Here is a 24878-nt window from a genome sequence, read left to right on the forward strand (position 1 = left end):
CCCCACCCCAAGAATACCATACAAGCCATTTTAGTTCAGCTGCATGGAAGGGAGGGGGGATAGAATTGGGCTCTAAATTGCTTGCAATTTACCTAATCTGATTTTTCAGCATATACTGTGATTTGGTTCAGAATAAACTAGAGTTTACTTCAGGCTAATATGGCTACCATTCTGGAAAGAATAAGCATTTATTTCCTGAAATTTGCCTCTCCCCATGCTGGATTCTGTTATTGTGGTTGCCTTTATCATTTTATCTTGGCATGACTGGAACAGCTGCACCATTTAAACAAAACTGGGAGAGAAACATTTAAAGAACTTCCCTTCTAAAGACAGGCGACTATTCTTCATTCATGCTGTCATATACTGTGTAATATTTGATATTAAAATGGTTGAGGCTTTGAATCAAAGAATGGACATTTTGTCTTAACAGCTTGGATAGTGTGTGGGTTCGGGTATGTGAACAGAGGGTGGTCCTTCACGAACGTTTCAACATTCTGTATTGCTCTGAAGTCAGATCCCAAGCTCATATAATCTGGCATAAAACTGGCATTCATTCATTTGGGGTCCAATTAACAAATCAATCACTAGAATTTTCAAAAAAGCCGATATGCATACTTGTATTAGGACCAAACAAAATGATACAAAAATGATACAAAGTGCTCTGCAGGACGTCTTCATGTTCATCAGAGCTCTTCAGTATGCTGGATATTTGAGTCAACCAAAAAGAGCGGGGGGAGGGGGATCAGCATAGTGTTATAGCCCCCAAAGTCTGCAGTTTATGAGAGTCCAAAAGTGGAATACAGGGGGAGTTATTCAGACTCATGCTGATTAGCCTCTCTGAGGGATAGAGGTTGCTCTCATGTGCCCCTCAGGACTTCTGGGATGAAGACAAGATCGGAATGATGGTTCCTCCATTTTTAGGAAACATAAAATCCAGTGGTTACTTAGTGCTATTTTCAGATTTAATCAAAGAACACTATTTTAACATAATTTGTTAGGAACCCCTTATACATGAGATCAGAGCAGCCTGCAAAGAAAACATCTTTCTTTCCTCTCTCTTGAATCCTCCTAGTATAGTGGAGGGAGGGGATCTTTTAACTTCATGGCATACATTTCCTTTAACCTACTCCCCACTGTCTGGACACTGTGTTGTGGTTAAAGCTGTCCATTTACCATCCTTTCACTTTCCCTCCAAAAGATGTTTTGAACATTGTATGGAAACCACTGAGCACAGATCTTTGTTGGGCTGTTCTTTTTTTTTCTTTTTCTTTTTTCTTTTAATTGCAAAACTTAAGTCCTTTAACAATACACAAGCATTACCTTCCCCATGCATGGCCCCATTCCATTGCCAAACTGATAAGCAGGGAAATTGCACAAGCTTTGAATTACAAGGGATTATGATGATGACAATGCCATTGCAGCCCAAATAAATATAATTTTGAAACTTATAAGTTCCCCAACTATGCAGAAAACACTACCGTCCCCATTTGAAATCCGGCCCCATTTCATTACTAGACAGACAGGGACATTTACAGTCTGAATAATAGAATGAGTTATGGTAATGATGATTCCGGTATATACTTTATATAGATCTAAAGTCAAAATATTTGCATACTTTTCTTGGCCTTTGTTCTTGAAGATAAACACCAATAGGTTACTTATTTGCTAACAATTCCAGTGACACTTAATTGGGACACACCCAAATGGCACCCAAACCAGAATATTTTCACCATGTGCTTGCCATGTTGAAGGTTCAGGGTGTGCCAGGGATGTGTGCCAGGCACTTAGAAGAAAGCTGCACATGTGACAAGCATGGTGAGTGAATGGTAAAAACACCACCTATGACTTGTCTTACTAAAGGCTTGAGGCAACTGACCCCACTTTGCATATTCCTAACTATGTATGCACTTTTTATACTTTTTATACATCTTTTAGTTTCTTTTTACAGGCTGGATTCCTCTATGACTTGCTGTTTTATGCTCTTTCTATTCTGACTTTATTCTGACTACTGTTTTTATGGCCTCTGTTAATGTGTTTTTAATATGTTTTTATCTTGTTAAATCATGCTTTTTAAAACTGTTTTTATATGTTGTGAGCCACCCTGGGTCCCTTTTAGGGAGAAGGGTGGGATACGAATAAAGTTGTTTATCATTATTATTATTATTATTATTATTATTATTATTATTATTATTATTATTATGCACAGTCGTCTGGACCTCTCTGCCAAAATTTTACAAAGTGAAAACACTTGGTTCCACTTGCCCCCACATGAATATAAACTCATGTTTATATTTCTTCCTTGAATTGGAGGTTGTTGCCAATGACCTCCTTTTCCAAATGTGCATGGTTTCTCCTATCTCCATCTTGTTTCCTTGGCAGCTTTTCCAGAATGTCAGCAGAGCATCTTGCTTGAAAGGGTGAGGCACAGCTCCTTCTAATCAAGATGATGCCAAGGGCTATTGATTGAAACAGAAGGCTGGGTCACAGCAGGGCACCTGTATGTCATCCTCCTCAAAGGTCTTGTAAATTTGGGCTCCCTACCTTGGCACAATCCCACTTGCAAGCTCTCATCTTTCTGGGTAATAAATCAAGCTTAATACACTGAGCTGTCTTTTCAAACTCCTTCTCTGGAATGTGTCTCCTATCAGTCATCCAAGTGTGGGCGATGCACACACCCTACAATGCCTTTTGTCCCTTCAGGCACCTCCTTGATCAGGGTACAGTTAGTCTTTGTGCCCTCCTGGAAGGACACACCTTAACTCAATCTTCATTGCACACCCAGGAAACTCTTCATTGCACACCCAGGAGATGTTCCAGATATGATTATTTGTCCATGAATGTTTATGTATTCTTTTTCAGACCACAATAACTACCGTTGCTCTGGAAGCAGAATTTGGACCTTTTCAGGTTCTTCCACACTGAAAATCTCCATGCTGCCTATTGTGGTGTTCTCTCCAATTTGTTCATTTGAGAATTCCCCCCCCCCACATGGAAAGTCTCCAGTCATGATAGTTGCCTTCATTTCCAGAGGGACTTCCTACCCTGCTTGCCAAGAAGCACCTTTTCAGCTATTGTTCCATTTTTCTTGGACGGTGCAGCTTGGCCTCACTTCATAAAAGGAAAGACTAGTATCCAAGTGCGCCCAGAAGACTAAGGTTAGGTGACTCCACCTTCTCTTCCTTCAGATTTTAACAACTGTCCCTACCTCCTAAGACTAAATGAAAACTGCCATAACGTCTATAATGATCCCTTCCTTTGCTAAAACCTGCTCTGCCTGCTAAAGCCCTAGTCTTTCCTCTCTCACTTGCCCCACTGTCTGTTTTAATTCTCTGGCAAGTTCTCTTCTCCCCTCCTGTTGGGCCAACTCAGGCAGAAGAAACTCAGCCCAGATGGCAGTCTGACCCCCTTCTCCCTTGTCTGTCAATTAACTTGTGCATGTCTGAACAGAACTATTTTCAATTATCCTCCACCCACAACCACTAAGCAACTGGTTTTATTAGTACAATGACTTTTCCCCATTTCCTATAACTAGAGGTGTTTATTTTTGTTGAATTAAGTAATTGAATAATTTGTTGCTTTTGCTTTGAAGACTGCAGTGTAATGATGGTAAACCTGATATTGATGATTAAAAATTCACACCTGTGACAAAAAAGCACCACATATTGCGTTTTAATTCAACACATTTTAAAAACAATAACACCATTTTCAAACACCTCCTAAACTTTGCATTAAAAAAAAAACCTATCTTCTTCTGGAAACTCTGCCTTGTGGTTACTGTTAGCCTATTCAGAAGCACTTTGATCTTGTTTGCTACACTGTCCAGTCAACAACCCCACCACAGCCATTCTCTGTGTTCTTTTATTCTCCTGCCCAATTTGGTTTTAATTGTAGGTCTGTCAAATGGAGACCCAAGAGATCACATTTCCCTGTTCAGTAGCAGACACGTCTGTGTGTGTGTGAAGGGGGAGGGCAGAACAGGAAAGCAGTGTTGTCCACAAGGTTAGGGTGGAGGAGTAGTTCAGGTCCTACAGCAAACAGATGTTGGCACTAGTCACTGCATCCACCGAAGTAAAAATGGAGGATAGGCACTTGTAAGGTATTTGATGTTTTGCTATGTATACATGAAATTTTCTTCATATTCTGTGGTAAGTTTGTATATTGTCACCCTGCTTATTTAACTTATATGCAGAATACCTCCTGCAAAAGGCTGGGCTAGATGAATCACAAGCCAGAGTTAAGCTCGCTGGGAGAAATAGCAATAACCTAATAGTATCATTAGATGATACTACTCTAATGGCAGAAAGTGAGGAGGGTCTAAAGAACCGCTTGATGAGGGAGAAAGAGGAACGTGCAAAATGTGGCTTCAACTTAACATTAAAAAAACTAAGATCATGGCATCTGGTTCCATCACCTCATGGCAAACAGAAGGGGAAGAAATGGAAGCCGTGACAGAGTTTATCTTCTGGGGTCCAAGATCAGTACAGACAGAGATTGCAGCCATGAAATTAAAAGATACTTGCTTCTTGGGAGGAAAGCTATGGTAAGCCTAGACAACTTAGTGAAAAGCAGAGACTCACCTTGTCTACAAAAGTCCGCATAGTCAAAGTATGGTTTTCCCAGTAGTAATGTATGGCTGTGAGAGTTGGACCATAAGGAGAGCTGAGTGCCAAAGAATAGATGCTTTCAAATTATGGTGTTGGAGAAGACTTTTGAGAGTCCTCTGGACGGCAAGGAGATCAAATCAGTCAATCCTACAGGAAATCAACCCTGACTGTTCATTGGAAGGACAGATAATGAAGCTGAAGCTTAAATACTTTGGTCATCTCATGAGAAGGGAGGATTCTTTAGAAAAGACACTGAGGCTGGAAAAAATTGAAGGCAAAAGGAGAAGGGGATGGCAGAGGATGAGATGGTTAGTGTCACGGAGGCAATGAACATGAAATTGGACAAACTCTGGAAGTTAGTGGTAGACGGGGGGCCTGACGTGCTGTGGTCCATGGGGTCATGAAGAGTCAGATACGACTTAAAGACTGAACAACAACATACACAGGAGAATAACATGGGAATGAGGCGATAGCATAGACCTCTTCACACAAAGAGAAGTATTACTTTTGAATGTTTTCCACATAAAAATCCTCTGCAAACAAAAAAAAAAATAGTGCAGGTTCACGTCTAGGTGGGTTGCGAACCAATTTCAGGTGGGTCCCCATTCACTTCAATATTTTATTTTTAATATATTAGAATTGATGCTGCCATGGTATTTGACTGCATTTGGGGAAATGTTACAGATCTGTATTTTTAGCAGGCTACTCTTTATATGCTTTTAACAATGACAGTCAATGGGTCTTCCTTCTGGGTACATGTGGGTAGGATTGCTGCCTAGAATTGTTAAAAAATTTTCCTGCTTGATAATGTTGCTTCCAGTCATGACATCACTTTCGGCGGGTCCTGACAGATTCTCATTCTAAAAATGCTGAAAGTTTGAGAACCACTGAACTAGTGCATCAGGTAGACAGAATCTACCCATCTCTTTCTTGATTGCAAAACTGATTTCCATTTGCATGGAATATTTAACATAGGGAGAATTTTTTTTATCTCCTTGCAATGACTTCTATTTCTTGCTCCTTACAATGCTATAGTACATTGCAGTTCTAACAAGATTCAGTTCAGCATTTCTGGCTGCGTTCTAACCAAAGTGCCCAAACATCCTGGATTCACACATTGCATGAATAATTCATCGTAGGATTGACTCTGCTAATGTATCTCCTGTGGTGATGGGATACTTTGGGAGTTCCTTATAATATTAATCAGGTGTCTAAAACAATTTTGCATGTTTCATTCATGTTGAGCAATATTAATTCTTGCGAATTGTACATGCTCTTATTAGGAGTCAGGAAAACTTTCAGCTCAATCCTATGCAAGTCTACTCAGAAAAAAAAAAAGTCCCATTTATTTCAACAGGACTTACTCCCAGGTAAGTTGTGCATAGGATTGCATCCTCTGTTTATTAGACTTGGTATGTGCACACTTCCTTTTCTGTATTATCATGCATGGTCAGCCTGTTTCTATGTGCCTTGCCATTTGACTGAAGAATTATAATTTCACTGCTTTGCCTCTGTCCGGATCATTACACTTAGCATCTAAAGACCTTTCAGTAGCCTCTGTGTCTAAATTTTTATTCAGCTAATAACTGCTGGCTGACATGTGACTGGAGAGTCAGTGGGTAACCTGAGACTGGCTGTAGTGAGACAAGAACAACCTGTAGAAAGATTTAGACAGAAACATGCAAGAAAAGAACAAGGATCTTTCAGGATTAAAGTGGGGGGGGGGGGGGAGCAAGCATGCATTTGACACCATTTCTGTTTTGTTTTTACTATATTACTGTACAGAAGAAAAATAGGTATTGGAATATGTTTCCTAATTCAATAAATAATTCCACGATATCAGTGGCTGCTTCTGAATATTTACAATACTTCATAATACATGAGCTCCGAAACCTTTGCAACAGCCCTATCAGGGAGATTGGAATCATCATCTGTATATTGTAGATGGGGCCTGGTTCAAAGGGTGGCTTGTTTAAGGCCAGTGAACAAATTCCTGTCTGAAGCCAGAACTGAACTGGAGATTTCCTAGCTCACACTTTTAGCTCCTATCCAGTGCTTCTCAAACTGTAAGTTTGGACCCACCAGGTTGGTTGCAAGCCAATTTTAGGTGGGCCCCCCATTCATTTCAATGGTATTTTATTTTTAATCTATTAGACTTGATGCTACCATCTGATGTGACTGCATTTGGGGGAAAGTTACAGATCTGTACTTCTCACAAGCTACTTTGTATATGCTTTTAACAATGATAGTCAATGGGAATTACTCCCAGTGTGGATAGGATCACAGCTTTTGAGATGGTTGGGGAATTTAAAAAAAAAAAAACTGATCAGCAACTGCTTGGGAGGGTTAGGAGGGTGGTTCTTAATTTTAAATATTTTTTTTAACTTATTGTAAATTTTTGATTTACTTAATTGATTGATTTGCTTTGAATTTGCTATATGGGGAGTGTCAAAAAATTCCCTGCTTGATGATGTCACTTATGGCCATGACATCACTTCCAGCTTAATGACATCACTTCCAGCGGGTCCAACTGTATACAAGTGTGTACAGCTGTGGGCTGGGCAAAAAAATTAACTTACATCCCAGTCATGTCTAAAGCAAGCACTGCAGAATGCAAATTCCACCTGCACAGGATGTCACAAAGCAGCCATAAAGTGTTTTGCAACAGCGCAACCAGCCAGCACTGCTGATGTGAAGGCCAGACAGGTGGTACATGCCAAATCTTAAGCCCCTAATCTGCCTGCACAGATCTGCCTGGCCTAATCTGCCTGCACAGAGCAACATGGACTTGCTAGCTATATTGCTGGCACAGGTCCAAGTTGCTCCATAATGGTTGTTGGGGCAAGGAGCAAGGGGACAAATGTTCCCTTACTTTGAGGATATCTCCAGCAGCCTTAAATTCCCCCATGGGTCGCAGCAGAAGCTGCACCAGCACTGTTGCCCTGTGGTTTAGGTAGGATTGTGTTCCTATAGATCTATGAAGAAGTAAGTCCCATTGTGTACAATGGGGATTCCTTCCAGGAAGGTGTGTATAGGATTGCAGCCTTGCTTTCAAAAGCTTTGCAATGGGGCCTTAACTAACTGGAAGAGCATGTACTTTGTATGCAGAAGGACCCAAACTCACTCCCTGCTCTCAAGATAAGATTAGGAAAGACCCTTATTTGAAACCCTGGTGAGTTGCTGCCATTCAGTGTAGAGACAATACCGAGCCAGATGAAATAATATCAGACTTGGCGTAAATCAACTTCGTATCCAATATCTAGTTTGGAAGAAAATCCCAGCAAAAGCCCTTTACAAAGAGATTTGAAATATTGTAGGGTGATTTGAAATCATGATTGTCGGCCAGACACCAGGTGGGACTCCTATGCCAGAAACCCTAGCACCCTAAGATTAGTCATATCTCCTTTACAGCATTCCCGGCTGCTGCTTTTTGTCAGCGAGCAAAATGAGACATGACTATTCTGAGGTGATTGCGATCTGCAGGGGAACAGAATGTACCGAGTCATGAAAGGGTCTAGAGAGCTGCCAGGTGGCCCACTGGGGTGTTTTTCACAGCTCACTGGCTCTGGCTTTACCCCAGCAGAATTGCTCTCTTCTCTGCCAGCTGGTGGTAGTCCCCTAGAGCCCATCAGCCAGCAGGGGAAAAGTTGAAAGAGGTGGCCGCCTGCTGCATCCACAACTCTCTGCAAGAATTTTCTTGCTGTGTGCCACGAACCTGGTGGGTCAGGGAGGAGAAACACTGCTGACAGCAGCACCTTCCTTATGATTTACTGATGCGCTGTAGGCCTGATCCTGGCCCTGTGCGCAGAACAAGCAATGCACAGGTCTCCTTGCTTCATTTTGTACCACTTTGCATATGCTTCTAGCATTGCCATCTACTTGCAATTCCAAGTATGGGGGGAGCAGGGGGGGGGGAGGAGAAAAAGGCCATTTGCACTATTTGAAGCAGATGCATTGTTTGGGATGTTTTACTCCTCCTTGTACCCATTAACATTTAAAACCTTGCAAGAAAAGCCCTCCAGCTGCTAATGCAGGTGGAGAGAAACTTGTCCGGTTCCCTGCCTGCATGACGTGGTGAGCAGCTATTGGTCGGGGGAGGGGGCAAGCTGGGGCATGTAGTTTAAAGGCTGGCGCCCAGGCTTGCCCAACCTCTTTGTTCCTCGGCAGCAGCAGAAGGAGCAGTAGGGAGCTGCAGCGTTGAGACAACGAGGGACCAGCGTGGCAGACCAGAGGGGCTGGGGAGGGGAATCTGGTGCCAGGGATAGGTAGCAGCTTCCCTGTGGCGGCACCCACATTGTGTTTCTGTTCAGCATTGTTTATCCCTCCTTCATTGTTCATCCTTTCACGTGGTGTTTCTTTCAGCCTTCTCCTACTGGGCAGCTGCCCCACCTTCTTCTCCACCTCTCTAGTTGGGGGAAAAGGGGGCTGCCCGCCTTCCTTCACCTTCACCTTCACCTTCCTTCACTCCAAGGCTCAGAGGCTCAGAGCGGCGCTCTCATTTCTAGTTGGGGGGAAAGGGGGGCTGCCCGCCTTCCCTCACCTTCACCTGCCTTCACTCCGAGGCTCAGAGCAGCACTCTGATTTTTAGTTGGAGGGAGGGGGGCTGCCCGCCTTCCTTCACCTTCACCTTCACCTTCCTTCACTCCAAGGCTCAGAGCAGCACTCTGATTTTTAGTTGGGGGGAGGGGGGCTGCCCGCCTTCCTTCACCTTCACCTTCCTTCACTCCAAGGCTCAGAGGCTCAGAGTGGCGCTCTGATTTCTAATTGGGAGGAAAAGGGGGCTGCCTGCCTTCCTTCACCTTCACCTTCCTTCACTCCGAGGCTCAGTGCATTTATTGCATGGCAACCAGGCAGTAGAGTTGGTTGCCAACCAGCAAACCTTTAAACCACCACATGCTAGGTGATTAGTGTCATCTTGCAGTGCTTACAACTGGTTTGACCTTTTTAGAGCTTCTCCCCATCGTGGTTGTTGTTCACCTCTGGGGGTTAGAGTTTAAGGACTCCACCGTGCAATTCTGGTGCGATAATCTGGCAGTAGTTCATGTTATAAATCAGCAAACCTCCTGGTCCCCAGGAGTCATGCGTTTAGTACGCACCTTTGTACTGCAATGCCTACGTCTTAACATGTTATTTGTGGCTAGGCATGTTCCGGGCTTGGCTAACGGGATAGCCGATGCTCTCTCTCGTTTCCAGGAGGAGCGTTTTCACCAATTGGCACCCTGCACGAGGGAAGAGCCAAACCCCATGTCCCAGTAGTTGTGGAACCTTGGTTGTGAGACGCCAACAGGGCAGTGAATGCTTCCCTGGCCCCAAGCACCTGGGCAAGTTATAAAAGGAGAGTAGGCGAGTTTGAGGGCTTCAGGGTTAATGCTGGCCTCCCAGGTGTTTGGCCCATCCCCCCTGAGCATGTGATGCAGTTTTTGGTCAGGGTCAGGTCAAATGGCAGGGCAAGTAATACACTTGGAAGCTACTTTGCAGCTCTGGCTTTTGAGGCCACAGCGCGTGGGCTATCTGACTGCATTGGAGATTTTTGCATTCAGAGAATGTTAACAGGAGGCCCCTTAGGGAGGAGATAGTAGGCAGCCTATTATGTTTGACCTCCTGGCCTCACTATGTGAGTCATTCAGTGCAGTCTCTTCCACTCCATTTGAAGCACTGTTGTTAGGGCCGCTGCCCTTGTTCTCTTTTTTGGGGCCTTCTGTCCTGGTGAAGTTTTTGGCACAAAGTAGGTGGGACACCTCTGAATGTGCCCTACAGGTCACGGATGTGCACTGGACCCAGACTGGTGTGAGGCTGAGGCGGTCGAAGACAGACCAGGTTGGTCATGGACAGTGGGTCCAACTGAATGGGGCAGGAAACTCCCCACTTTGCCCGGTTGCAGGGCTGCGTGAATATGTGGCTCAAAGAAGCATGTCCGTTGGGCCGCTCTTTCTGCACAAATGGAAGGAGCACCATTGTGCTGAGAGTGGAGCCGACGTGACGCAGGAGGCGCACAAAGTGAGCGGATCCCAGGATGTTAATGATGGCCCCCCAATAGGGCAGAGGAGGCTGGAGCTCCTCACCAGGCTCCAGCTCCTGGCTGCGTGAATATGTGGCTCAAAGAGGCGTGACTGATGAGCCGCTCTTTGTGCACAAGTGGAAGGAGCACCGTTGTGCTGGGAGTGGGACCGACGTAACGCAGGAGGCGCACAAAGTGAGCGGATCCCAAGATGTCAATGATGGTTCCCCAATGGGGCAGAGGAGGCTGGGGCCCCTCACCAGGTTCCAGTTCCTGGCTGTGGTGAGGAAGAGTTGGGATGGCCTTGGCCAGGACTCAGCCAAGTTTGGCCTTCATTCATTTAGGATAGGGGCAGCAACGGCTGCTGCTGACATGGGTTGGGAGAGCGGGGAGATCAAAAGAATAGGTATGTGGAGATCTCAGGCATTTAAGAGCTACATGCACCCCAAGGCAGGTGGGTCGTCTTAGTTATCACCTGATTTCATAAGAACAAAAGAACAGCCCCACTGGATCAGGCCATAGGCCCATCTAGTCCAGCTTCCTGTATCTCACAGCGGCCCACCAAATGCCCCAGGGAGCACACCAGATAATAAGAGACCTGCATCCTGGTGCCCTCCCTTGCATCTGGCATTCTGACATAGCCCATTTCTAAAATCAGGAGGTTGAACATACACATCATGGCTTGTAACCCGTAATGGATTTTTCCTCCAGAAACTTGTCCAATCCCCTTTTAAAGGCATCCAGGTCAGATGCCATCACCACATCCTGCGGCAAGGAGTTCCACAGACCGACCACATGCTGAGTAAAGAAATACTTACTTACTTACTTACTTACTTACTTACTTACTTACTTACTTACTTACATTGTTTTGTTTTTCCTTCTTTAATTGTTAGGTTTGGGCCTTTCCCTGCCAGCGAGGGCACTGATTTGTGGCCACTCCACTGTCTTTTGGGTTCACAAGCAAGCTCTCAAGAGTGAATTCAGATCTCAGCTGGGCCTGGGAGCACAGCTTTCAGTGCAGTGGGCCGCCAGAAGAGGGATGAAGTGGGGGCAGTTAATGTCCATGCTGTATGAGTGTATACAGGGAGCTCCTCCTCCCTGGGTGCTTCTCATACACCTTGGTGGTAATGACCTTTACCAGAGGACGGGGCTGTCCTTGAGGCAGCAGGCTGCAGAAGACCACACCACACTGGGAAGCTGGATGCCTGGCCTGATCATCATATGGTCGGATCTGCTTCTGCGCCGGGTTTGGAGGTGTACTACAAGCCTGGCTGGAGTTGATAGAGCCAGAAGGAAGGTGAATGCGCACATGGGGAGGGAAGCGTTGGCAGCTGGAGGCCTGGTGCTTCACCCCCCAGATATAGTGAGCTTTCTGCCGCACCTTTACAGGGGAGATGACATGCATCTCTCAGAGGTCGGGAACCATATCTTTCTGTCAGACTTGCAATGGGTCCTGTAAGGACTCTTAGATGGGGTGGGGGGATGCTAAGTGCCAGGCTAGCCCCCCATGTGGTAGGGTAGTGTGGGAACTGGAGGAGAAATAAGGAATCGGTGTCTACCTTCAGGCAAGCAACAGGCCGGGTTAAGGCCAGTGCTGAGCCCCGAGGCTACCCGGATCGGGGGCAGCCTGGCTTGACCCCGGAATGGAATTGGGATGCTCACCTTCGTGGTTCCCCAGCTCAGGGTGGGCAGAACAATTCAGCTGGCTGGACCCCATTTCCAGGGGTTGGTGATGAAGAACCTGGGGAAGCCTTGGGCGAGCTCAGGTTCTGAATCAAGGTGGTTCGCCCAAAGGAGGGCTCAGACAGGAACTGTCTCCTCCTAGTTAGGTGCCCGCACTAAAGGGGGGTGGAGTATAGTCAGGACCCGTTGCATTGCACCAATCGCTGCCCTTGCAATGGAATAAATCATGGCCCTGTTTCAACCAAGACTTTTGTGTCACACATGTTTGTGGGGGGGATACCTGGGCAAATGCCCATCAAGTCGTTGACACATGCTTTAAGTCTCCAGGTGTCTCCAATGTTTCTTGTCGCTGTTGTGCTTGCTTATTTTCCCCATTCTTTTCTAGTGTCAAGGGCCCAGCAAGGATTTTTTTTCTCTCTCTCTGCTGTGCATCTATGGATGCCTGCTGACTTTCAGACAGAGTGGGATTGGAATGCCAGTCTGAAGCCGTTCTACTTGCTAGAAAGTGCATTTGTCAGGCTTAATTGATCTGGATTCCTACAGCCCAAGCACTGAAACTTCCATTTGGGAGCTACAGCCAGGGATGTCTGTTGACACATGCTTTGCATGACACAAAGCTTTATGTAATGTACAATTACACTGGTTCTCCTGGTTAATCCTGGTTCCTGACATGCAATTTATCCATAAATCAAAGCATCTACCCACACATACATGTTCCTTGAGACATATTTTTTGTTCAGGAAAAGGCTTGCTCTCAACAGGAGGGGACCTTTCGACAGGTATAATAAAATACAAATGAATCAGACCAGCATTTTACATCAAACCGTTTCGAGTTGCTGTGCCCTTTTGAAAAGGCTGTTTCCCATGTGGGTCATAGAGAATGAAAAGGCCATCCCAAAAAAACTAATCCAAACTGCTGGATTAGCAAAAAGAATAAGACCCAGTAAGACCAGCATGATAGGTATAAATTCTATCAGATTTTTCAACTTGCAGAGACGAAGGTCCCATCCTCACTTAGAACAAGGCCTTGTCTGGGCAATTAGTTCAGACTGCATGCAGCAGCTTATACAACTGAATGCTTCTTTGTTTGTTTGTTTTTTTTTAAAGTCCCTGCACATAGAAAGCTAGCATGTTGGAGACATGTCTAGACTAGAATCCTTTTGGTTGACATACTTGTTTTCTATGGGCATTCACTTTTCAAACTTCTGAGTTTGCACCTTCAATATACAGAACTACATCTGTTACGTGAAAATACCCTTTTGCCTTTTAGTTGTGACTTTCTCTCTATCTGGTTATGTACTATGGACTAAGTGTCTCCTACATTCAACAATCAGGTCAAGTCACAAGCTTACACAACCTCTACCTCCCTGTGGTTACACATATAGGCATCTTAAATCCATCTTCCTATGAAGAAGTCTGGCATAGTAAATCATTGTTTAAGTGTCTCCTACATCACTGCATTCATTGTATTGTTTTAACTCAATCACTGCTTAAGTACTGTATGCAAACTGGAACTGCCTTCTGTGTGTTGCTGACTCATTGTATTGTTTAAGTTCCCCCAGCTAGGAAGCCAGCCATAGACCCCATTGAATTTTGCTGATAAGGGACATCCTGATCTTTTCAATGTTTACCCTGCTGTGTGGTAGTAAGGAAGCTACCATCCAGCTCAGCAAGTTTTGCAAAACCCTTTTTAAGAGAGGTCTTCCCCGCCACATGTATTCTCTCTCTGGCTATCCCTCCAAGGACCAACATATCTGTGTTGTGTCAGAGGGTCCTCTACACAGGACTCTCCCCCCCCCCAACTGTTCTATGGGACAGGTAACTATCTTGCACCTGAAAGTCTTTCCCTTCTCTCCCCCTTTTTTCTCCCCTTCTCTCCCCATCTTTAGTTTGCAACTGGGATTGGCAGATCAGGGATCCCTAAAAATCCTTCCCTACAACCTTCCCTTTTTCTAATTTCCTCGGATGCACCAAATACTCTCCACACGCAACCACCATGAAAGCTAGGTACAGTGGATTCAGGTACTAGGACCAAGAAACATATACTTATCATTTTTCCACGTGCTTTATGTTTACCTTTGTGCTTCTGTAATAAAACTATAATCTTTTATTAAAAGTTATCTTTCTCTCAGTCTCCTTTTTAAGCTAAAGGGAATTTCTCTGCATTACGCTGTCTTGTTATCCAACCTGTGATCCTGAGGTTCCAATAAGGGTAGTGTAATAATTCCCCTAAACAGAATAGCCCTTTTGGTAACACAGCTTAGACTAGTGGTGTCAAAATTAAGGCCCGTGGGCCAGATGCAGTCCCTAGAAGATTTTTATCTGGCCCCCATTATAATTGGGCTCTCCCAGAGCCACCCTTTCTGCACTGCTTCTGCCAATGCTTTGGGAGGGAGAGATGAAAGGAGGCCTCAGAATGCAAGGAACACTACAAGAGAAGGGGCAGACGAAGAGGGGTGAGAGAGGCAACTAGGAGAGTTCAATGATTATGCAGACTACCCTTTCAGTAACACCACTTATGCCAAGGCGTCACTTTGGAGATCACCTCTCAGCTGCTCAGCTGCAAAGTGACACTGCAACAGAAGCAACACTGCTGAAAGTATGATCCACATATTAATTGGATGTTCATATCTTGAAAACATCTGAATTTGCCCATTTTCTCTTCTGCCATTTGCAGAGAGTGTAATGAGTTTCTATGTGAGAACAATGTCCTTTTTTCTGGCTATACTCTTCCTCTTAAGGATGTCACTTCCGGCCCTCAGCAGGCACCATGAATGCTATTCAGCCCACTTTATGAAAAGAGTTTGACACCCCTGGCTTAGACATAGGTTTACCACTTCAGTGAGGACAAGGTCCAAAACACCTTAAGATCTGTGGGGGGGGGGGGGGGGAGAGAAAGAAAACTTGTTTCATGCTCCAACTTTCCCCCTCCCCCATACTGAACTTCAATGTACTTAAACTTTCCCATTCTTGCCAAGTCACTACTTAGGAACCTTATTAGCTACCATAAAGCCTAGGAGGTAGAAATTAAGGTTGTTTCAAGATAGATTTCCTTCTGCCTGAGCAGCAATGAATGGCCACTGCTGCCAACATATGCCTGTGCCTGATTGCGGCATCTGAAAGGATATAAGCCTCATTTCCAGTCTAGAAGTTAAAAGACCTTCTAACAATGGCTGCTGAAAGACCTTGCCCCAGAGCATTAGCTGTGGGTGGCTGTTTATGTAACTAGTGAATGGAAGCCATGTTTCAACTCCATGCTGTTACAGTGCTTTCTACTACCTCTCTTTCAGAGGAGTCATGCTATGTGCATATATCTGGAGGGGGAGGAGAGCCAATATGCACAGCTTCCCCCTCCATGTATAAGTGGGCAGACAGAAGCTGTCTTTCACTGTAAGTTGCAAATAGAAGGGCTTATTGTAAGGAAAATGACAGGGGGAATGGGAAAAAGGGAAGGCTCCAAATTGCCCTTTCTGGCCTACTTCATGCTTCATAAGCACCAAATACATGGGCAGAAGTGACTGAATCTGCGGCAAGTGCCAGGAATGGGAACTCTACTCATTTGACTCAGACTCGAGTCAAAAAAAAATGTGTGTTTTTTGCTGACTCGTGGACTCATGAGTCACGCATGTGGAAGACTCAGAAAAAAGACTTGAGTCAGGGACCCCCTGACTCGGCACTCATCCCCACACATGGAGACTTGAGTCTGCCTGTGGCTGGGTGTGCTTTTTTCGTGATGTGAAAAACCTCATGGGGCCATCATTCAGAGTGGATGAGCAGCAGAGAAGTTCCAGCTCAGAGGCAGGAAAGGGTTAATGTTTGCAATGAATGGGGAGGGGGGAGGAAATGGGGCTGGGCTCTCTTTTCCATCTCTGATAGGAAGGAAAGAATGGGTGATCATTGGACAAAGAATGGGAGGTTTGATACTTTCTTTGGCTGAGGGAGGGCAGGAGGAAGAGCCAAGGGGGTTCTTGCCTTGAAATTGGCTGGAGAAGCCCAGGAAGGGTGAGGAGGCAGGGAAGGGGGGAGGCAGTTCCTAGCTATCAAGCTTGCCACTGCATGGCATGGCTTCCTTGTTACTTGGGGAGGAACTCTCATTGAATAACTGATTGCAGTGGGATTACTTCTTAGAGCTGCTGTGTGTGGCCCTCCTCCCTCTTGCCGCTTTTGTCTTCGCTCTCTCGCAATCCATCCTACCCCTCCCACCCTGTTTACTATTGGGAGTATTAAAGGAGATCTCTCTCTCTCTCTTTCTCTCTCTCTCTCGCTCTCACACACACACACACATCGGCAGCAGCCCCATTTTTTTTTGCCACAGCTGGGTTTTTAAAGGGGGCGAATCGCCTTGAGTCTTTTAGAGTTGTGAAAGGGCAACTTGGCAACTTGAAAAATGCACTCTTTATGACTCATTTTCAAGTCAAATCTCAGGAGGAGCAGAGAGTCTAGACTCGACTCGACTCGAGCCACACTGAACGTTCCCATCCCTGACAAGCTCCCCCCCCACAGCTTCTTCTTCTGGCAGTCCTGGAGAGAGGGGGGGCAGCTGCTGAAAGTCAGAAGAGGACTGGACAATTGTCCATTCTCTATCCCTCTAAGGCAGGAGTATCCAAACTTTTTGACAGGAGGGCCACATCATCTCTCTGAAACTGTGTTGGGGGCCAAATTAATTTACATTTCAAATTTGAATAAATTTACATAAATGACTATATTAGAGATGGAACTTGCATGAATGATTGAAGGTCTTGCAATAGCTCAAGGCCTATAAAAGTTCTTCCACAAAGCAAGGTCAGCCTTTCCTTCACTGCCACTGCTGTATCACAGATGTGAAACAGCAAGCAGTGGAGGAACCCTTGTCCCACAGCTCATGTGAGAGGTCAAACAGCCATCTTCACACTGAGAGCAACTGCGTCGGGCCAGTGCAGGCTCCAGGAAGTCTGCAGAGGGCCAGCTGCTCATTGAAGATTGGGGGCTCCCCGCAGGCTGGATTGTGAGTCCCTGAGGGCCGCAAGTGGCCCCCCAGGCCAGGGTTTGGGCACTCCTGCTCTAAGGGCAGCACACTTCATGGCTGCTTCTCATTGCTGCATGGCAAGGTTGGCCTTGTGCATGCCAACACATCCCTACACATGAATACACTTGAGCACATGACAATTATAACATGAGAAATTGCAACATGAGAAATGAGTCGTCGTCATATCTGTGTCGCAGAGTGCTTTAGGCATATGATGGAGAGGAGTAGGCAACTTTGCTGCAAAGAAGCAGTCAGCTTGCTTATGTCTGAACTTTCTCTGTTCAAACAGCCTGAAAGAGTAATTTAATAATGTGGGACAAATGGCAATAATTGGCATCATAGATCCCTTCAAATGTATTAACTTCTTGCAGTCTTTACAGCAACCCTGTAAAGTAAGAGAGGAGCTCAGGGTGGCATACTTGGCTTTCCTTCCTGCCTTTAGTTCCAAAGTGCCATTCAAAACAACCCTGCATGGTTGGTTAGTTTGAAGGAAGTGAACTTCATGGCGGAGCAGGGATTTAAACCTGGGTTGCCGCAGTCATAGCTCGACATTCTAACCACAACAGCACATTTGCTTTCATCCCCATTTTACTGATGTGGGGCAAAGTATGAAAGGGAGAAAGTTGCCCACAGCCACCTAGTGAATTCAGAGTAGATTGAACTGGGATTTATTCATTTGTAGTTCAGTCTCTTAGCCACAATACCACACCAATTCTCAGGCTATTTTTATGAACAGCTATTAGTGCTTATAAAAAACTGGGGAACCTTGAAAAGAAAGTAGCAGATTTTTTACACCATTTTAAGCTGCGGCGTATTTAAATAGCTGTGATACACATCTTAATCCTTAACAGTTCCCTTGTATGAGTGAAGAAAGAAATAATAATTACGTTCATTCCTGTTTCACCAAATTAAGGAGAGCAGCATAAGCCTTCTGGCGTTTTCAAAGCAAATCCCATCCAGCCAGGTACAATGAATGCCATTTCAACAGTATTTCTCTGTGATTAGAAACTCCAGTCATCAGATGTAACAGCTGCTTTTAAAAGGTACATTAAGACAATATAAATAGTTCTCTGTGTTGAAAGTAAAGACATTGCATTTGAAGTGTTGTTCTGTTTTGATCTCAGCAACTTCAAACCAAAAATGCCTTTAACCAGAGAATTTGCTCTCAAGCTGTCGGCCACCTGGATGGTGAACAAAATACCAGTGAACAAAATACCACATTGCATATAAGAAAAAAGTCACTAGATGCTTGCAGGAAACCCTGGGGAATGGAAAGTCAAACTGTCAACAGACTTGCAAAAACCAGTTCTGGCCTTCTGCCGCACCTTTAATAATAGCTTGATATGCCCATGTCAGCAGGTGAAGCTCTTCACATCAATTGACATCACAACCTGTATGTGTCCACTCATAAAGCTGCTGGTAAAGGAATGGCTTATGAGGCTCGTCGGACAAATGGCATCTGCAGCCACTGTGTGGAAACAAGCTCCACAAGTTCCATTACACTCAATGAGACAAATGACCCAATCGTACCTAACTCCCCGCACAGCAATACAGTGGTGCCAACACAATGCCTGCTGAATCCCATGGGAATATTTTGGCCTCCAGAGGCTTTCTTGAGGGAAGAGAATATTTGCTCTCTTTCCCCAGAATAAGCCCTGCAAGCCCGGTGGGTCAACTCAGATACCTGCACAAGCAGTGTTCTCCTTCCTCTCTCTTGGTCTATGGGGAACGTCTCCCAAGTGAGTGCTCCCCCATGTACTACAAGAAAGGATGGAGAATGGACCATCCACAATCACTTCAGTGCTGGCTGCAGCTGTGGGCAGTTCATTCTCCACCTTCTTAGGTGGTCTGTGGAGGAGTACTTTGTTTGGTGAGATGCTGGAAGTGATCTAAGGCTATCTTTCCCCCCCCCTGAAACCTCATGGACCACTTCTCAGGGTTGCATGGAGCACCTGTGGTCCATGGACCATGTGTTGAGAACCAGTGTTCTATCTCCTTTTCACATAGCATCTGCTTAGGTTTAGAGCCTAGCTTTATGAATGGTTAAGAAACATTGAATGGCCTTTTAGTTTTGATCTCCCGTCCCTATTATTGTTCCTTATCCCTACGATAAAGTTTGGTTGGTGCACCTTCAGCCTTCACTCTTGCTTCCCTTAGACCTCCTTGTAGAAATATTGAGCTGTAGTGCTACTGGCTTTGACACACAATCATAGCCCATGAGATAGATTTTCCTCCTGCGCTCATGTTGACGCGTGCTCACAATAATCCATCCGTGGTTACTAGCAATGATCACAGTTTATTGAATGTCCAGGGTCAGAGGCAGTTCATTTGCTGGAATGACTATCACAACCATGTGGGCTTCCCAGAGGCATTTCATTGGTTCTCTTGCTTGGAATCATCTTTGTTCTGATCCCACAGTATGTGCTTATGTTTAGGCGTGGATAAGACAAGGGTGCACTTCAGTAAAAGTTGGACATCTGTATCAACCTGATCTTGTGGGTTTTTTTTTTTTGTTTTGTTTTTTTTTTAGTATATAGTAAGTAGGTTACCAACTTTTAAAACTTATTCTGACCTGTGCCTTTAACAGCATTCTGGAACACAGAAATGTTGCATGGGCTATTCTTAGCAATTTCATTGATGCAGGGGTGCCATTTTTCTTGTGTCTTGAACAGCTCTGCCACATGCAGACATTCATCAGAATTTTTTCTTTTCTTGAAGGCATTCAATCATGATGAAAGTTTCCCCTGCTGAATCTCTACTTACCCTGCAGATCTTAAAGACACAGGATTCTGGCTGGGGGATGGACGGACATAAGTTACCATGGGAATAAATGACTGCTGTTTGAAAAAGTAAGTGTAAACATGTAACACCCTACCCCATATGCACAGATGTGAAAAAGCTCAAATAAGTTTACCCTTCTAGAAAAAAGGATATGATCGAGTTGGAAAGGTACTGAAAAGTACAGTTTAAATACTCAAAGGACGGGCAGCCCAATCCTGAGCTGCCTGGAGCTGCGGGATCCGGCGGCTCCACGGAGGGCTTCTGCCAGATCCAGCACCTCCCGTGCTACCGCGGGAGGCTCCTCGGGAGAAGGGGATGTTCGTCCCCTTCCCCCGAGTAAGGGAAGCGGTCCTGCAATGGGACTACTCACTTTAGTGGCGACTGCTTTAAAGTGAAGGCGCTCGTGTAGGGCGAGCAGCCCTACCCGATTGCCCTGGATCCTGTGCAGCTCAGCTCTGTGGACCCGCCTCTCCCCCACCCCGACACACCCCCCACGCCCCCAGCCATGCCTCCACCCTCCCCGGAACACCTCCCCCACACACCCGACCATGCCCCCATCTCCTGTTCCACAGCCCGGCCGTCACAGAGACCGCGGGGCTGCTGAACCTGGGCGCCCACCGTGCACTGGCTCAGCGCTGGCCGGAGCTGAGCCAGCTCTGGCAGGAGCCCAGCAGTAAGCCCCGCAAATGTGCCTTACGGCACGTTTGCGACTGTAGTGTGCGCCGCGGAGTCGTGGTGCGAACCACAGGATCGGGCTCTTATGCATTTAAGGTTTTCCAGTTTTTTAAAAAAATAACTCGGGGGGGGGGGATATGACAGAAATACCAAAGATATAAAAAGGGATCTCTCATATGATTAGAACTCTTCATCACAGTATGAAATTGATTGCAGGTCTCTTGTTGTCTTGTGTGCCCCCTGGGGCATTTGGTGGGGCGCTGTGAGATACAGGAAGCTGGACTAGATGGGTCTATGGCCTGATCCAGTAGGGTTGTTCTTATGGCAGTAGGTTCAGGTCAGAGAAAAGAATATACTTTACCGAGATCCAGCGTGCTGGAGTGGCTAATGTGTTGGTCTTAGAGCAGGAATATCTGGGTTCAAATTTCCTCTCCATCACTTCATCCATCATTTATCAGGAAGCGAATAGAGCAAGTCACTACTATTTCTTGACTTGACCTACCATATGAGGTTGAATACCAGACTGCCTATCGTGAAGGCAGGATGGGCTGAGGTAGCATCCTGTGCCCATTGGTCACCTCCACACTTATCTCACCTGGCTCTCCCTTACCTCCTCTGCTTTCGTACTGCGCTATATTCTGAAATACAGCAGCAGAGCAGGCTGGAAGCCAGGATAAGAGCCACCCCACTTCCCATCAATGGAAGCTTCCCATAAATTGAATCTTTTTATTTATTTATTTTTCCTTTCTGGGAAGTGGGCCAGTGCTTCTCCTGGTTTCCTTGTTCCAGCCCACTCGGCTTGTTCTGTTTCAAAACAGAGCAGCAGAGTGAAGATGGAGGTGGAAAAATATAAGAAAGGAGAGTGGGTGAATAGACAGGCAAGGGGAGGAGGGGAGACTGCCTCCAATGCCACTGTCAAAGATTATGGCAGCAGAGTTAGAAGAGAAGGGAGGTGGCTGCCACCACCACAATTAGTGTTCCTGTCACCACCTTGCTGCCATCTCCTCTCTTCTTCCTCCAGTTATGCTAACTGGTCAGGCAGGGATGAACCAGTCGAATGTCACCTCAGGCATGCCCTACAGTGGTGTATCTAAGGTATGACAGGTGGGGTGCCCCGGAACAGATCTAAGATAGAACAGCTCTTCTAAGACGGAACAGCTCTTCTCATTAATAAGAAGTGACAGCTCTGAGTTGCTGTACTCTAGTCTCATGAACACTTGCAAGAACAGGAAGCAGCGACTCAGAAAAGCTGAGAGGAGTCAGATGTATCGCCCAGTTGCCTTTGTGAAAGCATGTGCACTCCAGTCATTTTCTAAGTCAGGAAGTGGCTGGAGTGCGTGAATACTGACTGTGGTGGCTGGGGCCATTTTCAGTGGACTCCTTCATGTTCACTGAACAAGGCAAAGGCCACTTCCTCCAGAACAACCTGGAAGTGACATCACATAATATCACAGTGTTATGACATTGCAGCCCTAGGCCACTGGCTATGTTGCTAATGCCCTGGAGCGCCAACTGCAAGCTGTTCTGGACAGAGTTGGCTTGTCATGGTTATCTGTACTCTACCAGACGTAACTGGAATATGCTGTAATTATCTGAACTTGGATCTGTCCTTGGAAACTTTAGCTGGTTCAAAATGCAGCAATGAGGCTGCCAACAAACTATGTGGGTTTTGGCTATACTGTTTTCTGAAATCAGTGGTTACTTTTACTTATAGAATCTCATCAATATGGTGAACCACTTTGGGGACTGGAGGAACAGAGGGGCTGAAATTGGCAAAAAGTCAATAAACAAAAATGATAGTTGATGCAATCTCTATAGTTCAGATGTAATAAGCCTCTGGGGACATATTACATAGGGACATAGGGGGGACATGATTGAGACATACAAAATTATGCTGGGGATGGACAGAGTGGATAGAGAGATGCTCTTTACACTCTCACATAACACCAGAACCAGGGGACATCCACTAAAATTGAGTGTTGGGAGGGTAAGGACAGACAAAAGAAAATATTTCTTTACTCAGCGTGTGGTTGGTCTGTGGAACTCCTTGCCACAGGATGTGGTGACGGCATCTGGCCTGGACACCTTTAAAAGGGGATTGGACAAGTTTCTGGAGGAAAAATCCATTACGGGTTACAAGGCATGATGCGTATGTGCAACCTCCTGATTTTAGAAATGGGCTATGTCAGAATGCCAGATGCAAGGGAGGGCACCAGGATGAGGTCTCTTGTTATCTGGTGTGCTCCCTGGGGCATTTGGTGGGCCACTGTGAGATACAGGAAGCTGGACTAGATGGGCCTATGGCCTGATCCAGTGGGGCTGTTCTTATGTTCTCTGAATATGAGATGTTAGAAAGGGGTATGCAGAAAATCCCTTAAAAATGTCCCTTGTCTTATTGAAATCTGTTTAACTTCCCTTGAACATTCTCCAATATTTCTCCTTAGGTTGAACCCTGAAATTCACTTTCAGTTCCACTTTCTTTTGAAAAATTCAGTGGAGATATGCAACATGGAAGGAATACCTTGTCTGAAAGCTTCCCAGAGCATCTGTACCACCCCATTCTTCTGCTCCTTCCTCTAATGAGAAGCAACATGGAATCAGTCATTGTGGGTGAATATCATTATGGAGTAGAATTATTGCTGTAAGATATTTTATGTCTGGTTCATTACAACTGTCTTTTTAAGTAAGAATAAATACAACATATTTCTAAGCTGGAATCATAGTTTTTTGAAGGTTCATTTAAGGAAACAAATTATTAAATGAAAACTGTCAGGTTAGCTATAAAATTAGATAACATGTTTGCCAGCAAATGTTCTATGTTGCTTTAGGGTGTTTTAAAATGACATACTATGTTTACTAAATATGAATAGTTTGTGGTTATCCATTAAATACTCCTCAAGATAGGAGACAGGGCCAGTTAATATTTTCAGTGAAGCTTCTAGCAAAATGAATTCATTACAAATGAACTTAAATTATGATGGGTTACAGACGTTCGGCTGTAGGGTTTTGAAACATCACTCGCGGAGTGAGTATTTATTTGAAATGAAAATGACAACAGCAGTTGATTGTTCAAGACCTAGGATCACGACTTGGCTTCAATCCAGTCTGAAAGAAACTCATGGGAAAAGTTAGCAGCAGCTAAGTCAAGATGTACTTATTTCTTTGGGCTTTACATCTGACTAAGTTTTTTAAAAAAACACAACTGGTTTTCTTATACTTTGGCTTTGTGATCAAGCAACTTATGCTTTTTCAGCCTAAGGTCCTTCTGAGATGTCAACCATTGCACCTCTGCTTGAATGGCTAACGACCATGCACATGAACCACTCAGCCACCACCAGAGGAGATACATTGGTGACTTGGGTGGGCATCGGCTGAAGAGACTGAGTAATGGAGTGTTTTGGGAAGAAACTGGGGATGTGGCAAGGGAGGAAGAGGTGGATCTAGTGGCAGTTTGCATACCTAATCCTATCCCATATTTTTTAACCCAACTCACCTTCTGATTCTTCTCAGACATATGCAAGCTAAGAACATAAGAAGAGTCCTGCTGGATCAGGCCAAAGGCCCATGTGCACAGAAGTTCTGAATCACTGAAAAAGACCTCTTGTGCTACTTGCAGAGAGTACAGGGTTATGTAATCAGAAATGGCATTCGTTCTCGGGAAATTGCTCCCTGTCCTTCATGTTGCACTAGTGAGAGGCTGTATCTATTCCAGTGGTTTTCCACCTTTTTCATCTCATGGCACACTGACAAGGCACTAAAATCGTCAAGGCACACCATTAATTTTTTCACTTTCGGGGACTCCAATCTCCCAATGCCTCTATTAATAAATGACCCTAACCCAAACTCCTGTAGCACACCTGCAGACCATTTGCAGACCTGCAGACCATTGGTTGAAAATCGCTGATCTGTTCTCTAGCAGATAATCCCCTACAATGACTCAGCAGCTGATTAGGAGCAGTGAATGCTCCTGCTGTCTTTTCATTTAGCAGTCCATGGCTATGTGTGCACCAGCTCTTAAGCCAAAGCGATGTCTATGGTGTGATGTTTCTGAGTAATCCATTCCTTGATCCATGGTGGTTATTTTAGAATAGTGGTTCCCAAACTGTTGGGTCCTGACCCGCCAGCCAGGGAA

Source organism: Tiliqua scincoides, chromosome 3 (assembly GCF_035046505.1).
Source record: "Tiliqua scincoides isolate rTilSci1 chromosome 3, rTilSci1.hap2, whole genome shotgun sequence".
Lineage (NCBI taxonomy): Eukaryota > Metazoa > Chordata > Lepidosauria > Squamata > Scincidae > Tiliqua > Tiliqua scincoides.